Source organism: Eleutherodactylus coqui, chromosome 13 (assembly GCF_035609145.1).
Source record: "Eleutherodactylus coqui strain aEleCoq1 chromosome 13, aEleCoq1.hap1, whole genome shotgun sequence".
Taxonomy (NCBI): Eukaryota; Metazoa; Chordata; class Amphibia; order Anura; family Eleutherodactylidae; genus Eleutherodactylus; species Eleutherodactylus coqui.
This window is the reverse complement of record NC_089849.1, coordinates 78,839,221-78,864,220: the sequence shown is the minus strand read 5'-3', so window position 1 is coordinate 78,864,220 and position 25,000 is coordinate 78,839,221. Positions and strand designations below refer to the sequence as shown.

General features: G+C 41.0%; 28 non-coding genes across 28 annotated transcripts; all 28 read right to left on the bottom strand.

Moving 5' to 3' along the window:
• Positions 1 to 635: 635 nt before the first annotated feature.
• On the bottom strand, positions 636 to 717 carry TRNAL-AAG (transfer RNA leucine (anticodon AAG)). The gene has a single exon. It is a non-coding gene; the product is annotated as a tRNA-Leu (tRNA).
• Positions 718 to 1,194: 477 nt separating this feature from the next.
• TRNAL-UAG (transfer RNA leucine (anticodon UAG)) lies at positions 1,195 to 1,276 on the bottom strand. Its single transcript has one exon. It is a non-coding gene; the product is annotated as a tRNA-Leu (tRNA).
• A 1,036-nt stretch (positions 1,277 to 2,312) lies between these two features.
• Positions 2,313 to 2,394, bottom strand: TRNAL-AAG (transfer RNA leucine (anticodon AAG)). The gene has a single exon. It is a non-coding gene; the product is annotated as a tRNA-Leu (tRNA).
• Positions 2,395 to 2,871: 477 nt separating this feature from the next.
• TRNAL-UAG (transfer RNA leucine (anticodon UAG)) lies at positions 2,872 to 2,953 on the bottom strand. The gene has a single exon. It is a non-coding gene; the product is annotated as a tRNA-Leu (tRNA).
• A 477-nt stretch (positions 2,954 to 3,430) lies between these two features.
• Positions 3,431 to 3,512, bottom strand: TRNAL-AAG (transfer RNA leucine (anticodon AAG)). Its single transcript has one exon. It is a non-coding gene; the product is annotated as a tRNA-Leu (tRNA).
• Positions 3,513 to 3,989: 477 nt separating this feature from the next.
• TRNAL-AAG (transfer RNA leucine (anticodon AAG)) lies at positions 3,990 to 4,071 on the bottom strand. Its single transcript has one exon. It is a non-coding gene; the product is annotated as a tRNA-Leu (tRNA).
• Positions 4,072 to 4,548: 477 nt separating this feature from the next.
• TRNAL-AAG (transfer RNA leucine (anticodon AAG)) lies at positions 4,549 to 4,630 on the bottom strand. Its single transcript has one exon. It is a non-coding gene; the product is annotated as a tRNA-Leu (tRNA).
• Positions 4,631 to 5,107: 477 nt separating this feature from the next.
• TRNAL-UAG (transfer RNA leucine (anticodon UAG)) lies at positions 5,108 to 5,189 on the bottom strand. Its single transcript has one exon. It is a non-coding gene; the product is annotated as a tRNA-Leu (tRNA).
• Positions 5,190 to 5,666: 477 nt separating this feature from the next.
• On the bottom strand, positions 5,667 to 5,748 carry TRNAF-AAA (transfer RNA phenylalanine (anticodon AAA)). The gene has a single exon. It is a non-coding gene; the product is annotated as a tRNA-Phe (tRNA).
• A 1,578-nt stretch (positions 5,749 to 7,326) lies between these two features.
• TRNAL-AAG (transfer RNA leucine (anticodon AAG)) lies at positions 7,327 to 7,408 on the bottom strand. Its single transcript has one exon. It is a non-coding gene; the product is annotated as a tRNA-Leu (tRNA).
• A 1,019-nt stretch (positions 7,409 to 8,427) lies between these two features.
• Positions 8,428 to 8,509, bottom strand: TRNAL-AAG (transfer RNA leucine (anticodon AAG)). The gene has a single exon. It is a non-coding gene; the product is annotated as a tRNA-Leu (tRNA).
• A 477-nt stretch (positions 8,510 to 8,986) lies between these two features.
• TRNAL-AAG (transfer RNA leucine (anticodon AAG)) lies at positions 8,987 to 9,068 on the bottom strand. The gene has a single exon. It is a non-coding gene; the product is annotated as a tRNA-Leu (tRNA).
• A 477-nt stretch (positions 9,069 to 9,545) lies between these two features.
• On the bottom strand, positions 9,546 to 9,627 carry TRNAL-AAG (transfer RNA leucine (anticodon AAG)). The gene has a single exon. It is a non-coding gene; the product is annotated as a tRNA-Leu (tRNA).
• Positions 9,628 to 10,104: 477 nt separating this feature from the next.
• Positions 10,105 to 10,186, bottom strand: TRNAL-AAG (transfer RNA leucine (anticodon AAG)). Its single transcript has one exon. It is a non-coding gene; the product is annotated as a tRNA-Leu (tRNA).
• A 1,036-nt stretch (positions 10,187 to 11,222) lies between these two features.
• TRNAL-AAG (transfer RNA leucine (anticodon AAG)) lies at positions 11,223 to 11,304 on the bottom strand. Its single transcript has one exon. It is a non-coding gene; the product is annotated as a tRNA-Leu (tRNA).
• A 1,036-nt stretch (positions 11,305 to 12,340) lies between these two features.
• On the bottom strand, positions 12,341 to 12,422 carry TRNAL-AAG (transfer RNA leucine (anticodon AAG)). The gene has a single exon. It is a non-coding gene; the product is annotated as a tRNA-Leu (tRNA).
• Positions 12,423 to 13,458: 1,036 nt separating this feature from the next.
• Positions 13,459 to 13,540, bottom strand: TRNAL-AAG (transfer RNA leucine (anticodon AAG)). Its single transcript has one exon. It is a non-coding gene; the product is annotated as a tRNA-Leu (tRNA).
• A 1,578-nt stretch (positions 13,541 to 15,118) lies between these two features.
• TRNAL-AAG (transfer RNA leucine (anticodon AAG)) lies at positions 15,119 to 15,200 on the bottom strand. The gene has a single exon. It is a non-coding gene; the product is annotated as a tRNA-Leu (tRNA).
• A 1,036-nt stretch (positions 15,201 to 16,236) lies between these two features.
• TRNAL-AAG (transfer RNA leucine (anticodon AAG)) lies at positions 16,237 to 16,318 on the bottom strand. Its single transcript has one exon. It is a non-coding gene; the product is annotated as a tRNA-Leu (tRNA).
• A 477-nt stretch (positions 16,319 to 16,795) lies between these two features.
• TRNAL-AAG (transfer RNA leucine (anticodon AAG)) lies at positions 16,796 to 16,877 on the bottom strand. Its single transcript has one exon. It is a non-coding gene; the product is annotated as a tRNA-Leu (tRNA).
• Positions 16,878 to 17,896: 1,019 nt separating this feature from the next.
• TRNAL-AAG (transfer RNA leucine (anticodon AAG)) lies at positions 17,897 to 17,978 on the bottom strand. Its single transcript has one exon. It is a non-coding gene; the product is annotated as a tRNA-Leu (tRNA).
• A 1,036-nt stretch (positions 17,979 to 19,014) lies between these two features.
• Positions 19,015 to 19,096, bottom strand: TRNAL-AAG (transfer RNA leucine (anticodon AAG)). The gene has a single exon. It is a non-coding gene; the product is annotated as a tRNA-Leu (tRNA).
• A 2,154-nt stretch (positions 19,097 to 21,250) lies between these two features.
• On the bottom strand, positions 21,251 to 21,332 carry TRNAL-AAG (transfer RNA leucine (anticodon AAG)). The gene has a single exon. It is a non-coding gene; the product is annotated as a tRNA-Leu (tRNA).
• A 477-nt stretch (positions 21,333 to 21,809) lies between these two features.
• TRNAL-AAG (transfer RNA leucine (anticodon AAG)) lies at positions 21,810 to 21,891 on the bottom strand. Its single transcript has one exon. It is a non-coding gene; the product is annotated as a tRNA-Leu (tRNA).
• A 477-nt stretch (positions 21,892 to 22,368) lies between these two features.
• On the bottom strand, positions 22,369 to 22,450 carry TRNAL-AAG (transfer RNA leucine (anticodon AAG)). The gene has a single exon. It is a non-coding gene; the product is annotated as a tRNA-Leu (tRNA).
• Positions 22,451 to 22,927: 477 nt separating this feature from the next.
• Positions 22,928 to 23,009, bottom strand: TRNAL-AAG (transfer RNA leucine (anticodon AAG)). The gene has a single exon. It is a non-coding gene; the product is annotated as a tRNA-Leu (tRNA).
• Positions 23,010 to 24,045: 1,036 nt separating this feature from the next.
• Positions 24,046 to 24,127, bottom strand: TRNAL-AAG (transfer RNA leucine (anticodon AAG)). The gene has a single exon. It is a non-coding gene; the product is annotated as a tRNA-Leu (tRNA).
• Positions 24,128 to 24,604: 477 nt separating this feature from the next.
• Positions 24,605 to 24,686, bottom strand: TRNAL-AAG (transfer RNA leucine (anticodon AAG)). The gene has a single exon. It is a non-coding gene; the product is annotated as a tRNA-Leu (tRNA).
• Between the last annotated feature and the right edge of the window lie 314 nt (positions 24,687 to 25,000).

The window sequence follows — 25,000 nt, the reverse complement described above, 5'->3', positions numbered from 1 at the left end:
GAGCATCATCAAAAGCAAGTTCTTCTGACCACTAAAATGTTCAGAAAGCAACTTGAGAGCTTTCAAAATTGAAAACTGGCAGCAGTGGGATTCGAACCCACGCCTCCAAAGAGACTGGAGCCTTAATCCAGCACCTTAGACCGCTCGGCCATGCTACCATGAAAAAGTGGATAATTTTGGATCAAAATGTCCAAGAGATTTCATAAAGAACATTTCTCCTGGCAAGAAATCCTTTTCCAGAATTTGATTTAAAAAGAAGAATTGTTGCTGCATTCGAGCTGAATATTTAATGATGGCAGCAGAAGGCTGAAAATGCATTCCTCCAGTTAGAAAGGAAGCAAACGCAAGTGAGTTCAACAGTATTACCGCACTACTGCTTTTTCAGATGTTTCTAGGCTATTGAAGGCTTTGAAGTGCAAGATCGTGGAGTGCGCCTAATGTCTACTTAGCTAGCGCATCAGGGTAGCTTAATCTGTGCCATAACATCTTGGGAATATCATCAAAAGCCTTTTCTTATAGAGCTTGTTCGGTTTCAGAAAAGGCCAAAAAGTCCATTTCTGAGCATCATCAAAAGCAAGTTCTTCTGACCACTAAAATGTTCAGAAAGCAACTTGAGAGCTTTCAAAATTGAAAACTGGCAGCAGTGGGATTCGAACCCACGCCTCCAAAGAGACTGGAGCCTTAATCCAGCGCCTTAGACCGCTCGGCCATGCTACCATGAAAAACTGGATAATTTTGGATCAAAATGTCCAAGAGATTTCATAAAGAACATTTCTCCTGGCAAGAAATCCTTTTCCAGAATTTGATTTAAAAAGAAGAATTGTTGCTGCATTCGAGCTGAATATTTAATGATGGCAGCAGAAGGCTGAAAATGCATTCCTCCAGTTAGAAAGGAAGCAAACGCAAGTGAGTTCAACAGTATTACCGCACTACTGCTTTTTCAGATGTTTCTAGGCTATTGAAGGCTTTGAAGTGCAAGATCGTGGAGTGCGCCTAATGTCTACTTAGCTAGCGCATCGGGGTAGCTTAATCTGTGCCATAACATCTTGGAAATATCATCAAAAGCCTTTTCTTATAGAGTTTGTTCGGTTTCAGAAAAGGCCAAAAAGTCCATTTCTGAGCATCCTCAAAAGCAAGTTCTTCTGACCACTAAAATGTTCAGAAAGCAACTTGAGAGCTTTCAAAGTTGAAAACTGGCAGCAGTGGGATTCGAACCCACGCCTCCAAAGAGACTGGAGCCTAAATCCAGCACCTTAGACCGCTCGGCCATGCTACCATGAAAAAGTGGATAATTTTGGATCAAAATGTCCAAGAGATTTCATAAAGAACATTTCTCCTGGCAAGAAATCCTTTTCCAGAATTTGATTTAAAAAGAAGAATTGTTGCTGCATTCGAGCTGAATATTTAATGATGGCAGCAGAAGGCTGAAAATGCATTCCTCCAGTTAGAAAGGAAGCAAACGCAAGTGAGTTCAACAGTATTACCGCACTACTGCTTTTTCAGATGTTTCTAGGCTATTGAAGGCTTTGAAGTGCAAGATCGTGGAGTGCGCCTAATGTCTACTTAGCTAGCGCATCAGGGTAGCTTAATCTGTGCCATAACATCTTGGGAATATCATCAAAAGCCTTTTCTTATAGAGTTTGTTCGGTTTCAGAAAAGGCCAAAAAGTCCATTTCTGAGCATCATCAAAAGCAAGTTCTTCTGACCACTAAAATGTTCAGAAAGCAACTTGAGAGCTTTCAAAATTGAAAACTGGCAGCAGTGGGATTCGAACCCACACCTCCAAAGAGACTGGAGCCTTAATCCAGCGCCTTAGACCGCTCGGCCATGCTACCATGAAAAAGTGGATAATTTTGGATCAAAATGTCCAAGAGATTTCATAAAGAACATTTCTCCTGGCAAGAAATCCTTTTCCAGAATTTGATTTAAAAAGAAGAATTGTTGCTGCATTCGAGCTGAATATTTAATGATGGTAGCAGAAGGCTGAAAATGCATTCCTCCAGTTAGAAAGGAAGCAAACGCAAGTGAGTTCAACAGTATTACCGCACTACTGCTTTTTCAGATGTTTCTAGGCTATTGAAGGCTTTGAAGTGCAAGATCGTGGAGTGCGCCTAATGTCTACTTAGCTAGCGCATCGGGGTAGCTTAATCTGTGCCATAACATCTTGGGAATATCATCAAAAGCCTTTTCTTATACAGTTTGTTCGGTTTCAGAAAAGGCCAAAAAGTCCATTTCTGAGCATCATCAAAAGCAAGTTCTTCTGACCACTAAAATGTTCAGAAAGCAACTTGAGAGCTTTCAAAATTGAAAACTGGCAGCAGTGGGATTCGAACCCACGCCTCCAAAGAGACTGGAGCCTTAATCCAGCGCCTTAGACCGCTCGGCCATGCTACCATGAAAAACTGGATAATTTTGGATCAAAATGTCCAAGAGATTTCATAAAGAACATTTCTCCTGGCAAGAAATCCTTTTCCAGAATTTGATTTAAAAAGAAGAATTGTTGCTGCATTCGAGCTGAATATTTAATGATGGCAGCAGAAGGCTGAAAATGCATTCCTCCAGTTAGAAAGGAAGCAAACGCAAGTGAGTTCAACAGTATTACCGCACTACTGCTTTTTCAGATGTTTCTAGGCTATTGAAGGCTTTGAAGTGCAAGATCGTGGAGTGCGCCTAATGTCTACTTAGCTAGCGCATCGGGGTAGCTTAATCTGTGCCATAACATCTTGGAAATATCATCAAAAGCCTTTTCTTATAGAGTTTGTTCGGTTTCAGAAAAGGCCAAAAAGTCCATTTCTGAGCATCCTCAAAAGCAAGTTCTTCTGACCACTAAAATGTTCAGAAAGCAACTTGAGAGCTTTCAAAGTTGAAAACTGGCAGCAGTGGGATTCGAACCCACGCCTCCAAAGAGACTGGAGCCTAAATCCAGCACCTTAGACCGCTCGGCCATGCTACCATGAAAAAGTGGATAATTTTGGATCAAAATGTCCAAGAGATTTCATAAAGAACATTTCTCCTGGCAAGAAATCCTTTTCCAGAATTTGATTTAAAAAGAAGAATTGTTGCTGCATTCGAGCTGAATATTTAATGATGGCAGCAGAAGGCTGAAAATGCATTCCTCCAGTTAGAAAGGAAGCAAACGCAAGTGAGTTCAACAGTATTACCGCACTACTGCTTTTTCAGATGTTTCTAGGCTATTGAAGGCTTTGAAGTGCAAGATCGTGGAGTGCGCCTAATGTCTACTTAGCTAGCGCATCAGGGTAGCTTAATCTGTGCCATAACATCTTGGGAATATCATCAAAAGCCTTTTCTTATAGAGTTTGTTCGGTTTCAGAAAAGGCCAAAAAGTCCATTTCTGAGCATCATCAAAAGCAAGTTCTTCTGACCACTAAAATGTTCAGAAAGCAACTTGAGAGCTTTCAAAATTGAAAACTGGCAGCAGTGGGATTCGAACCCACGCCTCCAAAGAGACTGGAGCCTTAATCCAGCGCCTTAGACCGCTCGGCCATGCTACCATGAAAAAGTGGATAATTTGGGATCAAAATGTCCAAGAGATTTCATAAAGAACATTTCTCCTGGCAAGAAATCCTTTTCCAGAATTTGATTTAAAAAGAAGAATTGTTGCTGCATTCGAGCTGAATATTTAATGATGGCAGCAGAAGGCTGAAAATGCATTCCTCCAGTTAGAAAGGAAGCAAACGCAAGTGAGTTCAACAGTATTACCGCACTACTGCTTTTTCAGATGTTTCTAGGCTATTGAAGGCTTTGAAGTGCAAGATCGTGGAGTGCGCCTAATGTCTACTTAGCTAGCGCATCAGGGTAGCTTAATCTGTGCCATAACATCTTGGGAATATCATCAAAAGCCTTTTCTTATAGAGTTTGTTCGGTTTCAGAAAAGGCCAAAAAGTCCATTTCTGAGCATCATCAAAAGCAAGTTCTTCTGACCACTAAAATGTTCAGAAAGCAACTTGAGAGCTTTCAAAATTGAAAACTGGCAGCAGTGGGATTCGAACCCACGCCTCCAAAGAGACTGGAGCCTTAATCCAGCGCCTTAGACCGCTCGGCCATGCTACCATGAAAAAGTGGATAATTTGGGATCAAAATGTCCAAGAGATTTCATAAAGAACATTTCTCCTGGCAAGAAATCCTTTTCCAGAATTTGATTTAAAAAGAAGAATTGTTGCTGCATTCGAGCTGAATATTTAATGATGGCAGCAGAAGGCTGAAAATGCATTCCTCCAGTTAGAAAGGAAGCAAACGCAAGTGAGTTCAACAGTATTACCGCACTACTGCTTTTTCAGATGTTTCTAGGCTATTGAAGGCTTTGAAGTGCAAGATCGTGGAGTGCGCCTAATGTCTACTTAGCTAGCGCATCAGGGTAGCTTAATCTGTGCCATAACATCTTGGGAATATCATCAAAAGCCTTTTCTTATAGAGTTTGTTCGGTTTCAGAAAAGGCCAAAAAGTCCATTTCTGAGCATCATCAAAAGCAAGTTCTTCTGACCACTAAAATGTTCAGAAAGCAACTTGAGAGCTTTCAAAATTGAAAACTGGCAGCAGTGGGATTCGAACCCACGCCTCCAAAGAGACTGGAGCCTTAATCCAGCGCCTTAGACCGCTCGGCCATGCTACCATGAAAAACTGGATAATTTTGGATCAAAATGTCCAAGAGATTTCATAAAGAACATTTCTCCTGGCAAGAAATCCTTTTCCAGAATTTGATTTAAAAAGAAGAATTGTTGCTGCATTCGAGCTGAATATTTAATGATGGCAGCAGAAGGCTGAAAATGCATTCCTCCAGTTAGAAAGGAAGCAAACGCAAGTGAGTTCAACAGTATTACCGCACTACTGCTTTTTCAGATGTTTCTAGGCTATTGAAGGCTTTGAAGTGCAAGATCGTGGAGTGCGCCTAATGTCTACTTAGCTAGCGCATCGGGGTAGCTTAATCTGTGCCATAACATCTTGGAAATATCATCAAAAGCCTTTTCTTATAGAGTTTGTTCGGTTTCAGAAAAGGCCAAAAAGTCCATTTCTGAGCATCCTCAAAAGCAAGTTCTTCTGACCACTAAAATGTTCAGAAAGCAACTTGAGAGCTTTCAAAGTTGAAAACTGGCAGCAGTGGGATTCGAACCCACGCCTCCAAAGAGACTGGAGCCTAAATCCAGCACCTTAGACCGCTCGGCCATGCTACCATGAAAAAGTGGATAATTTTGGATCAAAATGTCCAAGAGATTTCATAAAGAACATTTCTCCTGGCAAGAAATCCTTTTCCAGAATTTGATTTAAAAAGAAGAATTGTTGCTGCATTCGAGCTGAATATTTAATGATGGCAGCAGAAGGCTGAAAATGCATTCCTCCAGTTAGAAAGGAAGCAAACGCAAGTGAGTTCAACAGTATTACCGCACTACTGCTTTTTCAGATGTTTCTAGGCTATTGAAGGCTTTGAAGTGCAAGATCGTGGAGTGCGCCTAATGTCTACTTAGCTAGCGCATCAGGGTAGCTTAATCTGTGCCATAACATCTTGGGAATATCATCAAAAGCCTTTTCTTATAGAGTTTGTTCGGTTTCAGAAAAGGCCAAAAAGTCCATTTCTGAGCATCATCAAAAGCAAGTTCTTCTGACCACTAAAATGTTCAGAAAGCAACTTGAGAGCTTTCAAAATTGAAAACTGGCAGCAGTGGGATTCGAACCCACACCTCCAAAGAGACTGGAGCTTTAATCCAGCGCCTTAGACCGCTCGGCCATGCTACCATGAAAAAGTGGATAATTTTGGATCAAAATGTCCAAGAGATTTCATAAAGAACATTTCTCCTGGCAAGAAATCCTTTTCCAGAATTTGATTTAAAAAGAAGAATTGTTGCTGCATTCGAGCTGAATATTTAATGATGGCAGCAGAAGGCTGAAAATGCATTCCTCCAGTTAGAAAGGAAGCAAACGCAAGTGAGTTCAACAGTATTACCGCACTACTGCTTTTTCAGATGTTTCTAGGCTATTGAAGGCTTTGAAGTGCAAGATCGTGGAGTGCGCCTAATGTCTACTTAGCTAGCGCATCAGGGTAGCTTAATCTGTGCCATAACATCTTGGGAATATCATCAAAAGCCTTTTCTTATAGAGTTTGTTCGGTTTCAGAAAAGGCCAAAAAGTCCATTTCTGAGCATCATCAAAAGCAAGTTCTTCTGACCACTAAAATGTTCAGAAAGCAACTTGAGAGCTTTCAAAATTGAAAACTGGCAGCAGTGGGATTCGAACCCACACCTCCAAAGAGACTGGAGCCTTAATCCAGCGCCTTAGACCGCTCGGCCATGCTACCATGAAAAACTGGATAATTTTGGATCAAAATGTCCAAGAGATTTCATAAAGAACATTTCTCCTGGCAAGAAATCCTTTTCCAGAATTTGATTTAAAAAGAAGAATTGTTGCTGCATTCGAGCTGAATATTTAATGATGGCAGCAGAAGGCTGAAAATGCATTCCTCCAGTTAGAAAGGAAGCAAACGCAAGTGAGTTCAACAGTATTACCGCACTACTGCTTTTTCAGATGTTTCTAGGCTATTGAAGGCTTTGAAGTGCAAGATCGTGGAGTGCGCCTAATGTCTACTTAGCTAGCGCATCAGGGTAGCTTAATCTGTGCCATAACATCTTGGGAATATCATCAAAAGCCTTTTCTTATAGAGTTTGTTCGGTTTCAGAAAAGGCCAAAAAGTCCATTTCTGAGCATCATCAAAAGCAAGTTCTTCTGACCACTAAAATGTTCAGAAAGCAACTTGAGAGCTTTCAAAATTGAAAACTGGCAGCAGTGAGATTCGAACCCACGCCTCCAAAGAGACTGGAGCCTTAATCCAGCGCGTTAGACCGCTCGGCCATGCTACCATGAAAAAGTGGATAATTTGGCATCAAAATGTCCAAGAGATTTCATAAAGAACATTTCTCCTGGCAAGAAATCCTTTTCCAGAATTTGATTTAAAAAGAAGAATTGTTGCTGCATTCGAGCTGAATATTTAATGATGGCAGCAGAAGGCTGAAAATGCATTCCTCCAGTTAGAAAGGAAGCAAACGCAAGTGAGTTCAACAGTATTACCGCACTACTGCTTTTTCAGATGTTTCTAGGCTATTGAAGGCTTTGAAGTGCAAGATCGTGGAGTGCGCCTAATGTCTACTTAGCTAGCGCATCAGGGTAGCTTAATCTGTGCCATAACATCTTGGGAATATCATCAAAAGCCTTTTCTTATAGAGTTTGTTCGGTTTCAGAAAAGGCCAAAAAGTCCATTTCTGAGCATCATCAAAAGCAAGTTCTTCTGACCACTAAAATGTTCAGAAAGCAATTGAAAACTGGCAGCAGTGGGATTCGAACCCACGCCTCCAAAGAGACTGGAGCCTTAATCCAGCGCCTTAGACCGCTCGGCCATGCTACCATGAAAAACTGGATAATTTTGGATCAAAATGTCCAAGAGATTTCATAAAGAACATTTCTCCTGGCAAGAAATCCTTTTCCAGAATTTGATTTAAAAAGAAGAATTGTTGCTGCATTCGAGCTGAATATTTAATGATGGCAGCAGAAGGCTGAAAATGCATTCCTCCAGTTAGAAAGGAAGCAAACGCAAGTGAGTTCAACAGTATTACCGCACTACTGCTTTTTCAGATGTTTCTAGGCTATTGAAGGCTTTGAAGTGCAAGATCGTGGAGTGCGCCTAATGTCTACTTAGCTAGCGCATCAGGGTAGCTTAATCTGTGCCATAACATCTTGGGAATATCATCAAAAGCCTTTTCTTATAGAGTTTGTTCGGTTTCAGAAAAGGCCAAAAAGTCCATTTCTGAGCATCATCAAAAGCAAGTTCTTCTGACCACTAAAATGTTCAGAAAGCAACTTGAGAGCTTTCAAGATTGAAAACTGGCAGCAGTGTGGTTCGAACCGACGCCTCCAAAGAGACTGGAGCCTTAATCCAGCGCGTTAGACCGCTCGGCCATGCTACCATGAAAAAGTGGATAATTTGGCATCAAAATGTCCAAGAGATTTCATAAAGAACATTTCTCCTGGCAAGAAATCCTTTTCCAGAATTTGATTTAAAAAGAAGAATTGTTGCTGCATTCGAGCTGAATATTTAATGATGGCAGCAGAAGGCTGAAAATGCATTCCTCCAGTTAGAAAGGAAGCAAACGCAAGTGAGTTCAACAGTATTACCGCACTACTGCTTTTTCAGATGTTTCTAGGCTATTGAAGGCTTTGAAGTGCAAGATCGTGGAGTGCGCCTAATGTCTACTTAGCTAGCGCATCAGGGTAGCTTAATCTGTGCCATAACATCTTGGGAATATCACCAAAAGCCTTTTCTTATAGAGTTTGTTCGGTTTCAGAGAAGGCCAAAAAGTCCATTTCTGAGCATCATCAAAAGCAAGTTCTTCTGACCACTAAAATGTTCAGAAAGCAATTGAAAACTGGCAGCAGTGGGATTCGAACCCACGCCTCCAAAGAGACTGGAGCCTTAATCCAGCGCCTTAGACCGCTCGGCCATGCTACCATGAAAAAGTGGATAATTTTGGATCAAAATGTCCAAGAGATTTCATAAAGAACATTTCTCCTGGCAAGAAATCCTTTTCCAGAATTTGATTTAAAAAGAAGAATTGTTGCTGCATTCGAGCTGAATATTTAATGATGGCAGCAGAAGGCTGAAAATGCATTCCTCCAGTTAGAAAGGAAGCAAACGCAAGTGAGTTCAACAGTATTACCGCACTACTGCTTTTTCAGATGTTTCTAGGCTATTGAAGGCTTTGAAGTGCAAGATCGTGGAGTGCGCCTAATGTCTACTTAGCTAGCGCATCAGGGTAGCTTAATCTGTGCCATAACATCTTGGGAATATCATCAAAAGCCTTTTCTTATAGAGTTTGTTCGGTTTCAGAAAAGGCCAAAAAGTCCATTTCTGAGCATCATCAAAAGCAAGTTCTTCTGACCACTAAAATGTTCAGAAAGCAACTTGAGAGCTTTCAAAATTGAAAACTGGCAGCAGTGGGATTCGAACCCACGCCTCCAAAGAGACTGGAGCCTTAATCCAGCGCCTTAGACCGCTCGGCCATGCTACCATGAAAAACTGGATAATTTTGGATCAAAATGTCCAAGAGATTTCATAAAGAACATTTCTCCTGGCAAGAAATCCTTTTCCAGAATTTGATTTAAAAAGAAGAATTGTTGCTGCATTCGAGCTGAATATTTAATGATGGCAGCAGAAGGCTGAAAATGCATTCCTCCAGTTAGAAAGGAAGCAAACGCAAGTGAGTTCAACAGTATTACCGCACTACTGCTTTTTCAGATGTTTCTAGGCTATTGAAGGCTTTGAAGTGCAAGATCGTGGAGTGCGCCTAATGTCTACTTAGCTAGCGCATCAGGGTAGCTTAATCTGTGCCATAACATCTTGGGAATATCATCAAAAGCCTTTTCTTATAGAGTTTGTTCGGTTTCAGAAAAGGCCAAAAAGTCCATTTCTGAGCATCATCAAAAGCAAGTTCTTCTGACCACTAAAATGTTCAGAAAGCAACTTGAGAGCTTTCAAAATTGAAAACTGGCAGCAGTGGGATTCGAACCCACGCCTCCAAAGAGACTGGAGCCTTAATCCAGCGCCTTAGACCGCTCGGCCATGCTACCATGAAAAAGTGGATAATTTTGGATCAAAATGTCCAAGAGATTTCATAAAGAACATTTCTCCTGGCAAGAAATCCTTTTCCAGAATTTGATTTAAAAAGAAGAATTGTTGCTGCATTCGAGCTGAATATTTAATGATGGCAGCAGAAGGCTGAAAATGCATTCCTCCAGTTAGAAAGGAAGCAAACGCACGTGAGTTCAACAGTATTACCGCACTACTGCTTTTTCAGATGTTTCTAGGCTATTGAAGGCTTTGAAGTGCAAGATCGTGGAGTGCGCCTAATGTCTACTTAGCTAGCGCATCAGGGTAGCTTAATCTGTGCCATAACATCTTGGGAATATCATCAAAAGCCTTTTCTTATAGAGTTTGTTCGGTTTCAGAAAAGGCCAAAAAGTCCATTTCTGAGCATCATCAAAAGCAAGTTCTTCTGACCACTAAAATGTTCAGAAAGCAACTTGAGAGCTTTCAAAATTGAAAACTGGCAGCAGTGGGATTCGAACCCACGCCTCCAAAGAGACTGGAGCCTTAATCCAGCGCCTTAGACCGCTCGGCCATGCTACCATGAAAAAGTGGATAATTTTGGATCAAAATGTCCAAGAGATTTCATAAAGAACATTTCTCCTGGCAAGAAATCCTTTTCCAGAATTTGATTTAAAAAGAAGAATTGTTGCTGCATTCGAGCTGAATATTTAATGATGGCAGCAGAAGGCTGAAAATGCATTCCTCCAGTTAGAAAGGAAGCAAACGCACGTGAGTTCAACAGTATTACCGCACTACTGCTTTTTCAGATGTTTCTAGGCTATTGAAGGCTTTGAAGTGCAAGATCGTGGAGTGCGCCTAATGTCTACTTAGCTAGCGCATCAGGGTAGCTTAATCTGTGCCATAACATCTTGGGAATATCATCAAAAGCCTTTTCTTATAGAGTTTGTCCGGTTTCAGAAAAGGCCAAAAAGTCCATTTCTGAGCATCATCAAAAGCAAGTTCTTCTGACCACTAAAATGTTCAGAAAGCAACTTGAGAGCTTTCAAAATTGAAAACTGGCAGCAGTGTGGTTCGAACCCACGCCTCCAAAGAGACTGGAGCCTTAATCCAGCGCCTTAGACCGCTCGGCCATGCTACCATGAAAAAGTGGATAATTTGGGATCAAAATGTCCAAGAGATTTCATAAAGAACATTTCTCCTGGCAAGAAATCCTTTTCCAGAATTTGATTTAAAAAGAAGAATTGTTGCTGCATTCGAGCTGAATATTTAATGATGGCAGCAGAAGGCTGAAAATGCATTCCTCCAGTTAGAAAGGAAGCAAACGCAAGTGAGTTCAACAGTATTACCGCACTACTGCTTTTTCAGATGTTTCTAGGCTATTGAAGGCTTTGAAGTGCAAGATCGTGGAGTGCGCCTAATGTCTACTTAGCTAGCGCATCAGGGTAGCTTAATCTGTGCCATAACATCTTGGGAATATCATCAAAAGCCTTTTCTTATAGAGTTTGTTCGGTTTCAGAAAAGGCCAAAAAGTCCATTTCTGAGCATCATCAAAAGCAAGTTCTTCTGACCACTAAAATGTTCAGAAAGCAACTTGAGAGCTTTCAAAATTGAAAACTGGCAGCAGTGGGATTCGAACCCACGCCTCCAAAGAGACTGGAGCCTTAATCCAGCGCCTTAGACCGCTCGGCCATGCTACCATGAAAAAGTGGATAATTTTGGATCAAAATGTCCAAGAGATTTCATAAAGAACATTTCTCCTGGCAAGAAATCCTTTTCCAGAATTTGATTTAAAAAGAAGAATTGTTGCTGCATTCGAGCTGAATATTTAATGATGGCAGCAGAAGGCTGAAAATGCATTCCTCCAGTTAGAAAGGAAGCAAACGCAAGTGAGTTCAACAGTATTACCGCACTACTGCTTTTTCAGATGTTTCTAGGCTATTGAAGGCTTTGAAGTGCAAGATCGTGGAGTGCGCCTAATGTCTACTTAGCTAGCGCATCAGGGTAGCTTAATCTGTGCCATAACATCTTGGGAATATCATCAAAAGCCTTTTCTTATAGAGTTTGTTCGGTTTCAGAAAAGGCCAAAAAGTCCATTTCTGAGCATCATCAAAAGCAAGTTCTTCTGACCACTAAAATGCTCAGAAAGCAACTTGAGAGCTTTCAAAATTGAAAACTGGCAGCAGTAGGATTCGAACCCACGCCTCCAAAGAGACTGGAGCCTTAATCCAGCGCCTTAGACCGCTCGGCCATGCTACCATGAAAAAGTGGATAATTTGGGATCAAAATGTCCAAGAGATTTCATAAAGAACATTTCTCCTGGCAAGAAATCCTTTTCCAGAATTTGATTTAAAAAGAAGAATTGTTGCTGCATTCGAGCTGAATATTTAATGATGGTAGCAGAAGGCTGAAAATGCATTCCTCCAGTTAGAAAGGAAGCAAACGCAAGTGAGTTCAACAGTATTACCGCACTACTGCTTTTTCAGATGTTTCTAGGCTATTGAAGGCTTTGAAGTGCAAGATCGTGGAGTGCGCCTAATGTCTACTTAGCTAGCGCATCGGGGTAGCTTAATCTGTGCCATAACATCTTGGGAATATCATCAAAAGCCTTTTCTTATACAGTTTGTTCGGTTTCAGAAAAGGCCAAAAAGTCCATTTCTGAGCATCATCAAAAGCAAGTTCTTCTGACCACTAAAATGTTCAGAAAGCAACTTGAGAGCTTTCAAAATTGAAAACTGGCAGCAGTGGGATTCGAACCCACGCCTCCAAAGAGACTGGAGCCTTAATCCAGCGCCTTAGACCGCTCGGCCATGCTACCATGAAAAACTGGATAATTTTGGATCAAAATGTCCAAGAGATTTCATAAAGAACATTTCTCCTGGCAAGAAATCCTTTTCCAGAATTTGATTTAAAAAGAAGAATTGTTGCTGCATTCGAGCTGAATATTTAATGATGGCAGCAGAAGGCTGAAAATGCATTCCTCCAGTTAGAAAGGAAGCAAACGCAAGTGAGTTCAACAGTATTACCGCACTACTGCTTTTTCAGATGTTTCTAGGCTATTGAAGGCTTTGAAGTGCAAGATCGTGGAGTGCGCCTAATGTCTACTTAGCTAGCGCATCAGGGTAGCTTAATCTGTGCCATAACATCTTGGGAATATCATCAAAAGCCTTTTCTTATAGAGTTTGTTCGGTTTCAGAAAAGGCCAAAAAGTCCATTTCTGAGCATCATCAAAAGCAAGTTCTTCTGACCACTAAAATGCTCAGAAAGCAACTTGAGAGCTTTCAAAATTGAAAACTGGCAGCAGTAGGATTCGAACCCACGCCTCCAAAGAGACTGGAGCCTTAATCCAGCGCCTTAGACCGCTCGGCCATGCTACCATGAAAAAGTGGATAATTTGGGATCAAAATGTCCAAGAGATTTCATAAAGAACATTTCTCCTGGCAAGAAATCCTTTTCCAGAATTTGATTTAAAAAGAAGAATTGTTGCTGCATTCGAGCTGAATATTTAATGATGGTAGCAGAAGGCTGAAAATGCATTCCTCCAGTTAGAAAGGAAGCAAACGCAAGTGAGTTCAACAGTATTACCGCACTACTGCTTTTTCAGATGTTTCTAGGCTATTGAAGGCTTTGAAGTGCAAGATCGTGGAGTGCGCCTAATGTCTACTTAGCTAGCGCATCGGGGTAGCTTAATCTGTGCCATAACATCTTGGGAATATCATCAAAAGCCTTTTCTTATACAGTTTGTTCGGTTTCAGAAAAGGCCAAAAAGTCCATTTCTGAGCATCATCAAAAGCAAGTTCTTCTGACCACTAAAATGTTCAGAAAGCAACTTGAGAGCTTTCAAAATTGAAAACTGGCAGCAGTGGGATTCGAACCCACGCCTCCAAAGAGACTGGAGCCTTAATCCAGCGCCTTAGACCGCTCGGCCATGCTACCATGAATAACTGGATAATTTTGGATCAAAATGTCCAAGAGATTTCATAAAGAACATTTCTCCTGGCAAGAAATCCTTTTCCAGAATTTGATTTAAAAAGAAGAATTGTTGCTGCATTCGAGCTGAATATTTAATGATGGCAGCAGAAGGCTGAAAATGCATTCCTCCAGTTAGAAAGGAAGCAAACGCAAGTGAGTTCAACAGTATTACCGCACTACTGCTTTTTCAGATGTTTCTAGGCTATTGAAGGCTTTGAAGTGCAAGATCGTGGAGTGCGCCTAATGTCTACTTAGCTAGCGCATCAGGGTAGCTTAATCTGTGCCATAACATCTTGGGAATATCATCAAAAGCCTTTTCTTATAGAGTTTGTTCGGTTTCAGAAAAGGCCAAAAAGTCCATTTCTGAGCATCATCAAAAGCAAGTTCTTCTGACCACTAAAATGTTCAGAAAGCAACTTGAGAGCTTTCAAAATTGAAAACTGGCAGCAGTGGGATTCGAACCCACACCTCCAAAGAGACTGGAGCCTTAATCCAGCGCCTTAGACCGCTCGGCCATGCTACCATGAAAAACTGGATAATTTTGGATCAAAATGTCCAAGAGATTTCATAAAGAACATTTCTCCTGGCAAGAAATCCTTTTCCAGAATTTGATTTAAAAAGAAGAATTGTTGCTGCATTCGAGCTGAATATTTAATGATGGCAGCAGAAGGCTGAAAATGCATTCCTCCAGTTAGAAAGGAAGCAAACGCAAGTGAGTTCAACAGTATTACCGCACTACTGCTTTTTCAGATGTTTCTAGGCTATTGAAGGCTTTGAAGTGCAAGATCGTGGAGTGCGCCTAATGTCTACTTAGCTAGCGCATCAGGGTAGCTTAATCTGTGCCATAACATCTTGGGAATATCATCAAAAGCCTTTTCTTATAGAGTTTGTTCGGTTTCAGAAAAGGCCAAAAAGTCCATTTCTGAGCATCATCAAAAGCAAGTTCTTCTGACCACTAAAATGTTCAGAAAGCAACTTGAGAGCTTTCAAAATTGAAAACTGGCAGCAGTGAGATTCGAACCCACGCCTAAAAAGAGACTGGAGCCTTAATCCAGCGCGTTAGACCACTCGGCCATGCTACCATGAAAAAGTGGATAATTTGGCATCAAAATGTCCAAGAGATTTCATAAAGAACATTTCTCCTGGCAAGAAATCCTTTTCCAGAATTTGATTTAAAAAGAAGAATTGTTGCTGCATTCGAGCTGAATATTTAATGATGGCAGCAGAAGGCTGAAAATGCATTCCTCCAGTTAGAAAGGAAGCAAACGCAAGTGAGTTCAACAGTATTACCGCACTACTGCTTTTTCAGATGTTTCTAGGCTATTGAAGGCTTTGAAGTGCAAGATCGTGGAGTGCGCCTAATGTCTACTTAGCTAGCGCATCAGGGTAGCTTAATCTGTGCCATAACATCTTGGGAATATCATCAAAAGCCTTTTCTTATAGAGTTTGTTCGGTTTCAGAAAAGGCCAAAAAGTCCATTTCTGAGCATCATCAAAAGCAAGTTCTTCTGACCACTAAAATGTTCAGAAAGCAATTGAAAACTGGCAGCAGTGGGATTCGAACCCACGCCTCCAAAGAGACTGGAGCCTTAATCCAGCGCCTTAGACCGCTCGGCCATGCTACCATGAAAAACTGGATAATTTTGGATCAAAATGTCCAAGAGATTTCATAAAGAACATTTCTCCTGGCAAGAAATCCTTTTCCAGAATTTGATTTAAAAAGAAGAATTGTTGCTGCATTCGAGCTGAATATTTAATGATGGCAGCAGAAGGCTGAAAATGCATTCCTCCAGTTAGAAAGGAAGCAAACGCAAGTGAGTTCAACAGTATTACCGCACTACTGCTTTTTCAGATGTTTCTAGGCTATTGAAGGCTTTGAAGTGCAAGATCGTGGAGTGCGCCTAATGTCTACTTAGCTAGCGCATCAGGGTAGCTTAATCTGTGCCATAACATCTTGGGAATATCATCAAAAGCCTTTTCTTATAGAGTTTGTTCGGTTTCAGAAAAGGCCAAAAAGTCCATTTCTGAGCATCATCAAAAGCAAGTTCTTCTGACCACTAAAATGTTCAGAAAGCAACTTGAGAGCTTTCAAGATTGAAAACTGGCAGCAGTGTGGTTCGAACCCACGCCTCCAAAGAGACTGGAGCCTTAATCCAGCGCGTTAGACCGCTCGGCCATGCTACCATGAAAAAGTGGATAATTTGGCATCAAAATGTCCAAGAGATTTCATAAAGAACATTTCTCCTGGCAAGAAATCCTTTTCCAGAATTTGATTTAAAAAGAAGAATTGTTGCTGCATTCGAGCTGAATATTTAATGATGGCAGCAGAAGGCTGAAAATGCATTCCTCCAGTTAGAAAGGAAGCAAACGCAAGTGAGTTCAACAGTATTACCGCACTACTGCTTTTTCAGATGTTTCTAGGCTATTGAAGGCTTTGAAGTGCAAGATCGTGGAGTGCGCCTAATGTCTACTTAGCTAGCGCATCAGGGTAGCTTAATCTGTGCCATAACATCTTGGGAATATCATCAAAAGCCTTTTCTTATAGAGTTTGTTCGGTTTCAGAGAAGGCCAAAAAGTCCATTTCTGAGCATCATCAAAAGCAAGTTCTTCTGACCACTAAAATGTTCAGAAAGCAACTTGAGAGCTTTCAAAATTGAAAACTGGCAGCAGTGGGATTCGAACCCACGCCTCCAAAGAGACTGGAGCCTTAATCCAGCGCCTTAGACCGCTCGGCCATGCTACCATGAAAAAGTGGATAATTTTGGATCAAAATGTCCAAGAGATTTCATAAAGAACATTTCTCCTGGCAAGAAATCCTTTTCCAGAATTTGATTTAAAAAGAAGAATTGTTGCTGCATTCGAGCTGAATATTTAATGATGGCAGCAGAAGGCTGAAAATGCATTCCTCCAGTTAGAAAGGAAGCAAACGCAAGTGAGTTCAACAGTATTACCGCACTACTGCTTTTTCAGATGTTTCTAGGCTATTGAAGGCTTTGAAGTGCAAGATCGTGGAGTGCGCCTAATGTCTACTTAGCTAGCGCATCAGGGTAGCTTAATCTGTGCCATAACATCTTGGGAATATCATCAAAAGCCTTTTCTTATAGAGTTTGTTCGGTTTCAGAAAAGGCCAAAAAGTCCATTTCTGAGCATCATCAAAAGCAAGTTCTTCTGACCACTAAAATGTTCAGAAAGCAACTTGAGAGCTTTCAAAATTGAAAACTGGCAGCAGTGGGATTCGAACCCACGCCTCCAAAGAGACTGGAGCCTTAATCCAGCGCCTTAGACCGCTCGGCCATGCTACCATGAAAAACTGGATAATTTTGGATCAAAATGTCCAAGAGATTTCATAAAGAACATTTCTCCTGGCAAGAAATCCTTTTCCAGAATTTGATTTAAAAAGAAGAATTGTTGCTGCATTCGAGCTGAATATTTAATGATGGCAGCAGAAGGCTGAAAATGCATTCCTCCAGTTAGAAAGGAAGCAAACGCAAGTGAGTTCAACAGTATTACCGCACTACTGCTTTTTCAGATGTTTCTAGGCTATTGAAGGCTTTGAAGTGCAAGATCGTGGAGTGCGCCTAATGTCTACTTAGCTAGCGCATCAGGGTAGCTTAATCTGTGCCATAACATCTTGGGAATATCATCAAAAGCCTTTTCTTATAGAGTTTGTTCGGTTTCAGAAAAGGCCAAAAAGTCCATTTCTGAGCATCATCAAAAGCAAGTTCTTCTGACCACTAAAATGTTCAGAAAGCAACTTGAGAGCTTTCAAAATTGAAAACTGGCAGCAGTGAGATTCGAACCCACGCCTCCAAGGAGACTGGAGCCTTAATCCAGCGCGTTAGACCGCTCGGCCATGCTACCATGAAAAAGTGGATAATTTGGCATCAAAATGTCCAAGAGATTTCATAAAGAACATTTCTCCTGGCAAGAAATCCTTTTCCAGAATTTGATTTAAAAAGAAGAATTGTTGCTGCATTCGAGCTGAATATTTAATGATGGCAGCAGAAGGCTGAAAATGCATTCCTCCAGTTAGAAAGGAAGCAAACGCAAGTGAGTTCAACAGTATTACCGCACTACTGCTTTTTCAGATGTTTCTAGGCTATTGAAGGCTTTGAAGTGCAAGATCGTGGAGTGCGCCTAATGTCTACTTAGCTAGCGCATCAGGGTAGCTTAATCTGTGCCATAACATCTTGGGAATATCATCAAAAGCCTTTTCTTATAGAGTTTGTTCGGTTTCAGAAAAGGCCAAAAAGTCCATTTCTGAGCATCATCAAAAGCAAGTTCTTCTGACCACTAAAATGTTCAGAAAGCAATTGAAAACTGGCAGCAGTGGGATTCGAACCCACGCCTCCAAAGAGACTGGAGCCTTAATCCAGCGCCTTAGACCGCTCGGCCATGCTACCATGAAAAACTGGATAATTTTGGATCAAAATGTCCAAGAGATTTCATAAAGAACATTTCTCCTGGCAAGAAATCCTTTTCCAGAATTTGATTTAAAAAGAAGAATTGTTGCTGCATTCGAGCTGAATATTTAATGATGGCAGCAGAAGGCTGAAAATGCATTCCTCCAGTTAGAAAGGAAGCAAACGCAAGTGAGTTCAACAGTATTACCGCACTACTGCTTTTTCAGATGTTTCTAGGCTATTGAAGGCTTTGAAGTGCAAGATCGTGGAGTGCGCCTAATGTCTACTTAGCTAGCGCATCAGGGTAGCTTAATCTGTGCCATAACATCTTGGGAATATCATCAAAAGCCTTTTCTTATAGAGTTTGTTCGGTTTCAGAAAAGGCCAAAAAGTCCATTTCTGAGCATCATCAAAAGCAAGTTCTTCTGACCACTAAAATGTTCAGAAAGCAACTTGAGAGCTTTCAAGATTGAAAACTGGCAGCAGTGTGGTTCGAACCCACGCCTCCAAAGAGACTGGAGCCTTAATCCAGCGCGTTAGACCGCTCGGCCATGCTACCATGAAAAAGTGGATAATTTGGCATCAAAATGTCCAAGAGATTTCATAAAGAACATTTCTCCTGGCAAGAAATCCTTTTCCAGAATTTGATTTAAAAAGAAGAATTGTTGCTGCATTCGAGCTGAATATTTAATGATGGCAGCAGAAGGCTGAAAATGCATTCCTCCAGTTAGAAAGGAAGCAAACGCAAGTGAGTTCAACAGTATTACCGCACTACTGCTTTTTCAGATGTTTCTAGGCTATTGAAGGCTTTGAAGTGCAAGATCGTGGAGTGCGCCTAATGTCTACTTAGCTAGCGCATCAGGGTAGCTTAATCTGTGCCATAACATCTTGGGAATATCATCAAAAGCCTTTTCTTATAGAGTTTGTTCGGTTTCAGAGAAGGCCAAAAAGTCCATTTCTGAGCATCATCAAAAGCAAGTTCTTCTGACCACTAAAATGTTCAGAAAGCAACTTGAGAGCTTTCAAAATTGAAAACTGGCAGCAGTGGGATTCGAACCCACGCCTCCAAAGAGACTGGAGCCTTAATCCAGCGCCTTAGACCGCTCGGCCATGCTACCATGAAAAAGTGGATAATTTTGGATCAAAATGTCCAAGAGATTTCATAAAGAACATTTCTCCTGGCAAGAAATCCTTTTCCAGAATTTGATTTAAAAAGAAGAATTGTTGCTGCATTCGAGCTGAATATTTAATGATGGCAGCAGAAGGCTGAAAATGCATTCCTCCAGTTAGAAAGGAAGCAAACGCAAGTGAGTTCAACAGTATTACCGCACTACTGCTTTTTCAGATGTTTCTAGGCTATTGAAGGCTTTGAAGTGCAAGATCGTGGAGTGCGCCTAATGTCTACTTAGCTAGCGCATCAGGGTAGCTTAATCTGTGCCATAACATCTTGGGAATATCATCAAAAGCCTTTTCTTATAGAGTTTGTTCGGTTTCAGAAAAGGCCAAAAAGTCCATTTCTGAGCATCATCAAAAGCAAGTTCTTCTGACCACTAAAATGTTCAGAAAGCAACTTGAGAGCTTTCAAAATTGAAAACTGGCAGCAGTGGGATTCGAACCCACGCCTCCAAAGAGACTGGAGCCTTAATCCAGCACCTTAGACCGCTCGGCCATGCTACCATGAAAAACTGGATAATTTTGGATCAAAATGTCCAAGAGATTTCATAAAGAACATTTCTCCTGGCAAGAAATCCTTTTCCAGAATTTGATTTAAAAAGAAGAATTGTTGCTGCATTCGAGCTGAATATTTAATGATGGCAGCAGAAGGCTGAAAATGCATTCCTCCAGTTAGAAAGGAAGCAAACGCAAGTGAGTTCAACAGTATTACCGCACTACTGCTTTTTCAGATGTTTCTAGGCTATTGAAGGCTTTGAAGTGCAAGATCGTGGAGTGCGCCTAATGTCTACTTAGCTAGCGCATCAGGGTAGCTTAATCTGTGCCATAACATCTTGGGAATATCATCAAAATCCTTTTCTTATAGAGTTTGTTCGGTTTCAGAAAAGGCCAAAAAGTCCATTTCTGAGCATCATCAAAAGCAAGTTCTTCTGACCACTAAAATGTTCAGAAAGCAACTTGAGAGCTTTCAAAATTGAAAACTGGCAGCAGTGGGATTCGAACCCACGCCTCCAAAGAGACTGGAGCCTTAATCCAGCACCTTAGACCGCTCGGCCATGCTACCATGAAAAACTGGATAATTTTGGATCAAAATGTCCAAGAGATTTCATAAAGAACATTTCTCCTGGCAAGAAATCCTTTTCCAGAATTTGATTTAAAAAGAAGAATTGTTGCTGCATTCGAGCTGAATATTTAATGATGGCAGCAGAAGGCTGAAAATGCATTCCTCCAGTTAGAAAGGAAGCAAACGCAAGTGAGTTCAACAGTATTACCGCACTACTGCTTTTTCAGATGTTTCTAGGCTATTGAAGGCTTTGAAGTGCAAGATCGTGGAGTGCGCCTAATGTCTACTTAGCTAGCGCATCAGGGTAGCTTAATCTGTGCCATAACATCTTGGGAATATCATCAAAAGCCTTTTCTTATAGAGTTTGTTCGGTTTCAGAAAAGGCCAAAAAGTCCATTTCTGAGCATCATCAAAAGCAAGTTCTTCTGACCACTAAAATGTTCAGAAAGCAACTTGAGAGCTTTCAAAATTGAAAACTGGCAGCAGTGGGATTCGAACCCACGCCTCCAAAGAGACTGGAGCCTTAATCCAGCACCTTAGACCGCTCGGCCATGCTACCATGAAAAACTGGATAATTTTGGATCAAAATGTCCAAGAGATTTCATAAAGAACATTTCTCCTGGCAAGAAATCCTTTTCCAGAATTTGATTTAAAAAGAAGAATTGTTGCTGCATTCGAGCTGAATATTTAATGATGGCAGCAGAAGGCTGAAAATGCATTCCTCCAGTTAGAAAGGAAGCAAACGCAAGTGAGTTCAACAGTATTACCGCACTACTGCTTTTTCAGATGTTTCTAGGCTATTGAAGGCTTTGAAGTGCAAGATCGTGGAGTGCGCCTAATGTCTACTTAGCTAGCGCATCAGGGTAGCTTAATCTGTGCCATAACATCTTGGGAATATCATCAAAAGCCTTTTCTTATAGAGTTTGTTCGGTTTCAGAAAAGGCCAAAAAGTCCATTTCTGAGCATCATCAAAAGCAAGTTCTTCTGACCACTAAAATGTTCAGAAAGCAACTTGAGAGCTTTCAAAATTGAAAACTGGCAGCAGTGGGATTCGAACCCACGCCTCCAAAGAGACTGGAGCCTTAATCCAGCGCCTTAGACCGCTCGGCCATGCTACCATGAAAAAGTGGATAATTTGGGATCAAAATGTCCAAGAGATTTCATAAAGAACATTTCTCCTGGCAAGAAATCCTTTTCCAGAATTTGATTTAAAAAGAAGAATTGTTGCTGCATTCGAGCTGAATATTTAATGATGGCAGCAGAAGGCTGAAAATGCATTCCTCCAGTTAGAAAGGAAGCAAACGCAAGTGAGTTCAACAGTATTACCGCACTACTGCTTTTTCAGATGTTTCTAGGCTATTGAAGGCTTTGAAGTGCAAGATCGTGGAGTGCGCCTAATGTCTACTTAGCTAGCGCATCAGGGTAGCTTAATCTGTGCCATAACATCTTGGGAATATCATCAAAATCCTTTTCTTATAGAGTTTGTTCGGTTTCAGAAAAGGCCAAAAAGTCCATTTCTGAGCATCATCAAAAGCAAGTTCTTCTGACCACTAAAATGTTCAGAAAGCAACTTGAGAGCTTTCAAAATTGAAAACTGGCAGCAGTGGGATTCGAACCCACGCCTCCAAAGAGACTGGAGCCTTAATCCAGCGCCTTAGACCGCTCGGCCATGCTACCATGAAAAAGTGGATAATTTTGGATCAAAATGTCCAAGAGATTTCATAAAGAACATTTCTCCTGGCAAGAAATCCTTTTCCAGAATTTGATTTAAAAAGAAGAATTGTTGCTGCATTCGAGCTGAATATTTAATGATGGCAGCAGAAGGCTGAAAATGCATTCCTCCAGTTAGAAAGGAAGCAAACGCAAGTGAGTTCAACAGTATTACCGCACTACTGCTTTTTCAGATGTTTCTAGGCTATTGAAGGCTTTGAAGTGCAAGATCGTGGAGTGCGCCTAATGTCTACTTAGCTAGCGCATCAGGGTAGCTTAATCTGTGCCATAACATCTTGGGAATATCATCAAAAGCCTTTTCTTATAGAGTTTGTTCGGTTTCAGAAAAGGCCAAAAAGTCCATTTCTGAGCATCATCAAAAGCAAGTTCTTCTGACCACTAAAATGTTCAGAAAGCAACTTGAGAGCTTTCAAAATTTAAAACTGGCAGCAGTGGGATTCGAACCCACGCCTCCAAAGAGACTGGAGCCTTAATCCAGCGCCTTAGACCGCTCGGCCATGCTACCATGAAAAAGTGGATAATTTGGGATCAAAATGTCCAAGAGATTTCATAAAGAACATTTCTCTTGGCAAGAAATCCTTTTCCAGAATTTGATTTAAAAAGAAGAATTGTTGCTGCATTCGAGCTGAATATTTAATGATGGCAGCAGAAGGCTGAAAATGCATTCCTCCAGTTAGAAAGGAAGCAAACGCAAGTGAGTTCAACAGTATTACCGCACTACTGCTTTTTCAGATGTTTCTAGGCTATTGAAGGCTTTGAAGTGCAAGATCGTGGAGTGCGCCTAATGTCTACTTAGCTAGCGCATCAGGGTAGCTTAATCTGTGCCATAACATCTTGGGAATATCATCAAAAGCCTTTTCTTATAGAGTTTGTTCGGTTTCAGAAAAGGCCAAAAAGTCCATTTCTGAGCATCATCAAAAGCAAGTTCTTCTGACCACTAAAATGTTCAGAAAGCAACTTGAGAGCTTTCAAAATTGAAAACTGGCAGCAGTGGGATTCGAACCCACGCCTCCAAAGAGACTGGAGCCTTAATCCAGCGCCTTAGACCGCTCGGCCATGCTACCATGAAAAAGTGGATAATTTTGGATCAAAATGTCCAAGAGATTTCATAAAGAACATTTCTCCTGGCAAGAAATCCTTTTCCAGAATTTGATTTAAAAAGAAGAATTGTTGCTGCATTCGAGCTGAATATTTAATGATGGCAGCAGAAGGCTGAAAATGCATTCCTCCAGTTAGAAAGGAAGCAAACGCAAGTGAGTTCAACAGTATTACCGCACTACTGCTTTTTCAGATGTTTCTAGGCTATTGAAGGCTTTGAAGTGCAAGATCGTGGAGTGCGCCTAATGTCTACTTAGCTAGCGCATCAGGGTAGCTTAATCTGTGCCATAACATCTTGGGAATATCATCAAAAGCCTTTTCTTATAGAGTTTGTTCGGTTTCAGAAAAGGCCAAAAAGTCCATTTCTGAGCATCATCAAAAGCAAGTTCTTCTGACCACTAAAATGTTCAGAAAGCAACTTGAGAGCTTTCAAAATTGAAAACTGGCAGCAGTGGGATTCGAACCCACGCCTCCAAAGAGACTGGAGCCTTAATCCAGCACCTTAGACCGCTCGGCCATGCTACCATGAAAAACTGGATAATTTTGGATCAAAATGTCCAAGAGATTTCATAAAGAACATTTCTCCTGGCAAGAAATCCTTTTCCAGAATTTGATTTAAAAAGAAGAATTGTTGCTGCATTCGAGCTGAATATTTAATGATGGCAGCAGAAGGCTGAAAATGCATTCCTCCAGTTAGAAAGGAAGCAAACGCAAGTGAGTTCAACAGTATTACCGCACTACTGCTTTTTCAGATGTTTCTAGGCTATTGAAGGCTTTGAAGTGCAAGATCGTGGAGTGCGCCTAATGTCTACTTAGCTAGCGCATCAGGGTAGCTTAATCTGTGCCATAACATCTTGGGAATATCATCAAAAGCCTTTTCTTATAGAGTTTGTTCGGTTTCAGAAAAGGCCAAAAAGTCCATTTCTGAGCATCATCAAAAGCAAGTTCTTCTGACCACTAAAATGTTCAGAAAGCAACTTGAGAGCTTTCAAAATTGAAAACTGGCAGCAGTGGGATTCGAACCCACGCCTCCAAAGAGACTGGAGCCTTAATCCAGCGCCTTAGACCGCTCGGCCATGCTACCATGAAAAAGTGGATAATTTTGGATCAAAATGTCCAAGAGATTTCATAAAGAACATTTCTCCTGGCAAGAAATCCTTTTCCAGAATTTGATTTAAAAAGAAGAATTGTTGCTGCATTCGAGCTGAATATTTAATGATGGCAGCAGAAGGCTGAAAATGCATTCCTCCAGTTAGAAAGGAAGCAAACGCACGTGAGTTCAACAGTATTACCGCACTACTGCTTTTTCAGATGTTTCTAGGCTATTGAAGGCTTTGAAGTGCAAGATCGTGGAGTGCGCCTAATGTCTACTTAGCTAGCGCATCAGGGTAGCTTAATCTGTGCCATAACATCTTGGGAATATCATCAAAAGCCTTTTCTTATAGAGTTTGTTCGGTTTCAGAAAAGGCCAAAAAGTCCATTTCTGAGCATCATCAAAAGCAAGTTCTTCTGACCACTAAAATGTTCAGAAAGCAACTTGAGAGCTTTCAAAATTGAAAACTGGCAGCAGTGGGATTCGAACCCACGCCTCCAAAGAGACTGGAGCCTTAATCCAGCGCCTTAGACCGCTCGGCCATGCTACCATGAAAAAGTGGATAATTTTGGATCAAAATGTCCAAGAGATTTCATAAAGAACATTTCTCCTGGCAAGAAATCCTTTTCCAGAATTTGATTTAAAAAGAAGAATTGTTGCTGCATTCGAGCTGAATATTTAATGATGGCAGCAGAAGGCTGAAAATGCATTCCTCCAGTTAGAAAGGAAGCAAACGCAAGTGAGTTCAACAGTATTACCGCACTACTGCTTTTTCAGATGTTTCTAGGCTATTGAAGGCTTTGAAGTGCAAGATCGTGGAGTGCGCCTAATGTCTACTTAGCTAGCGCATCAGGGTAGCTTAAT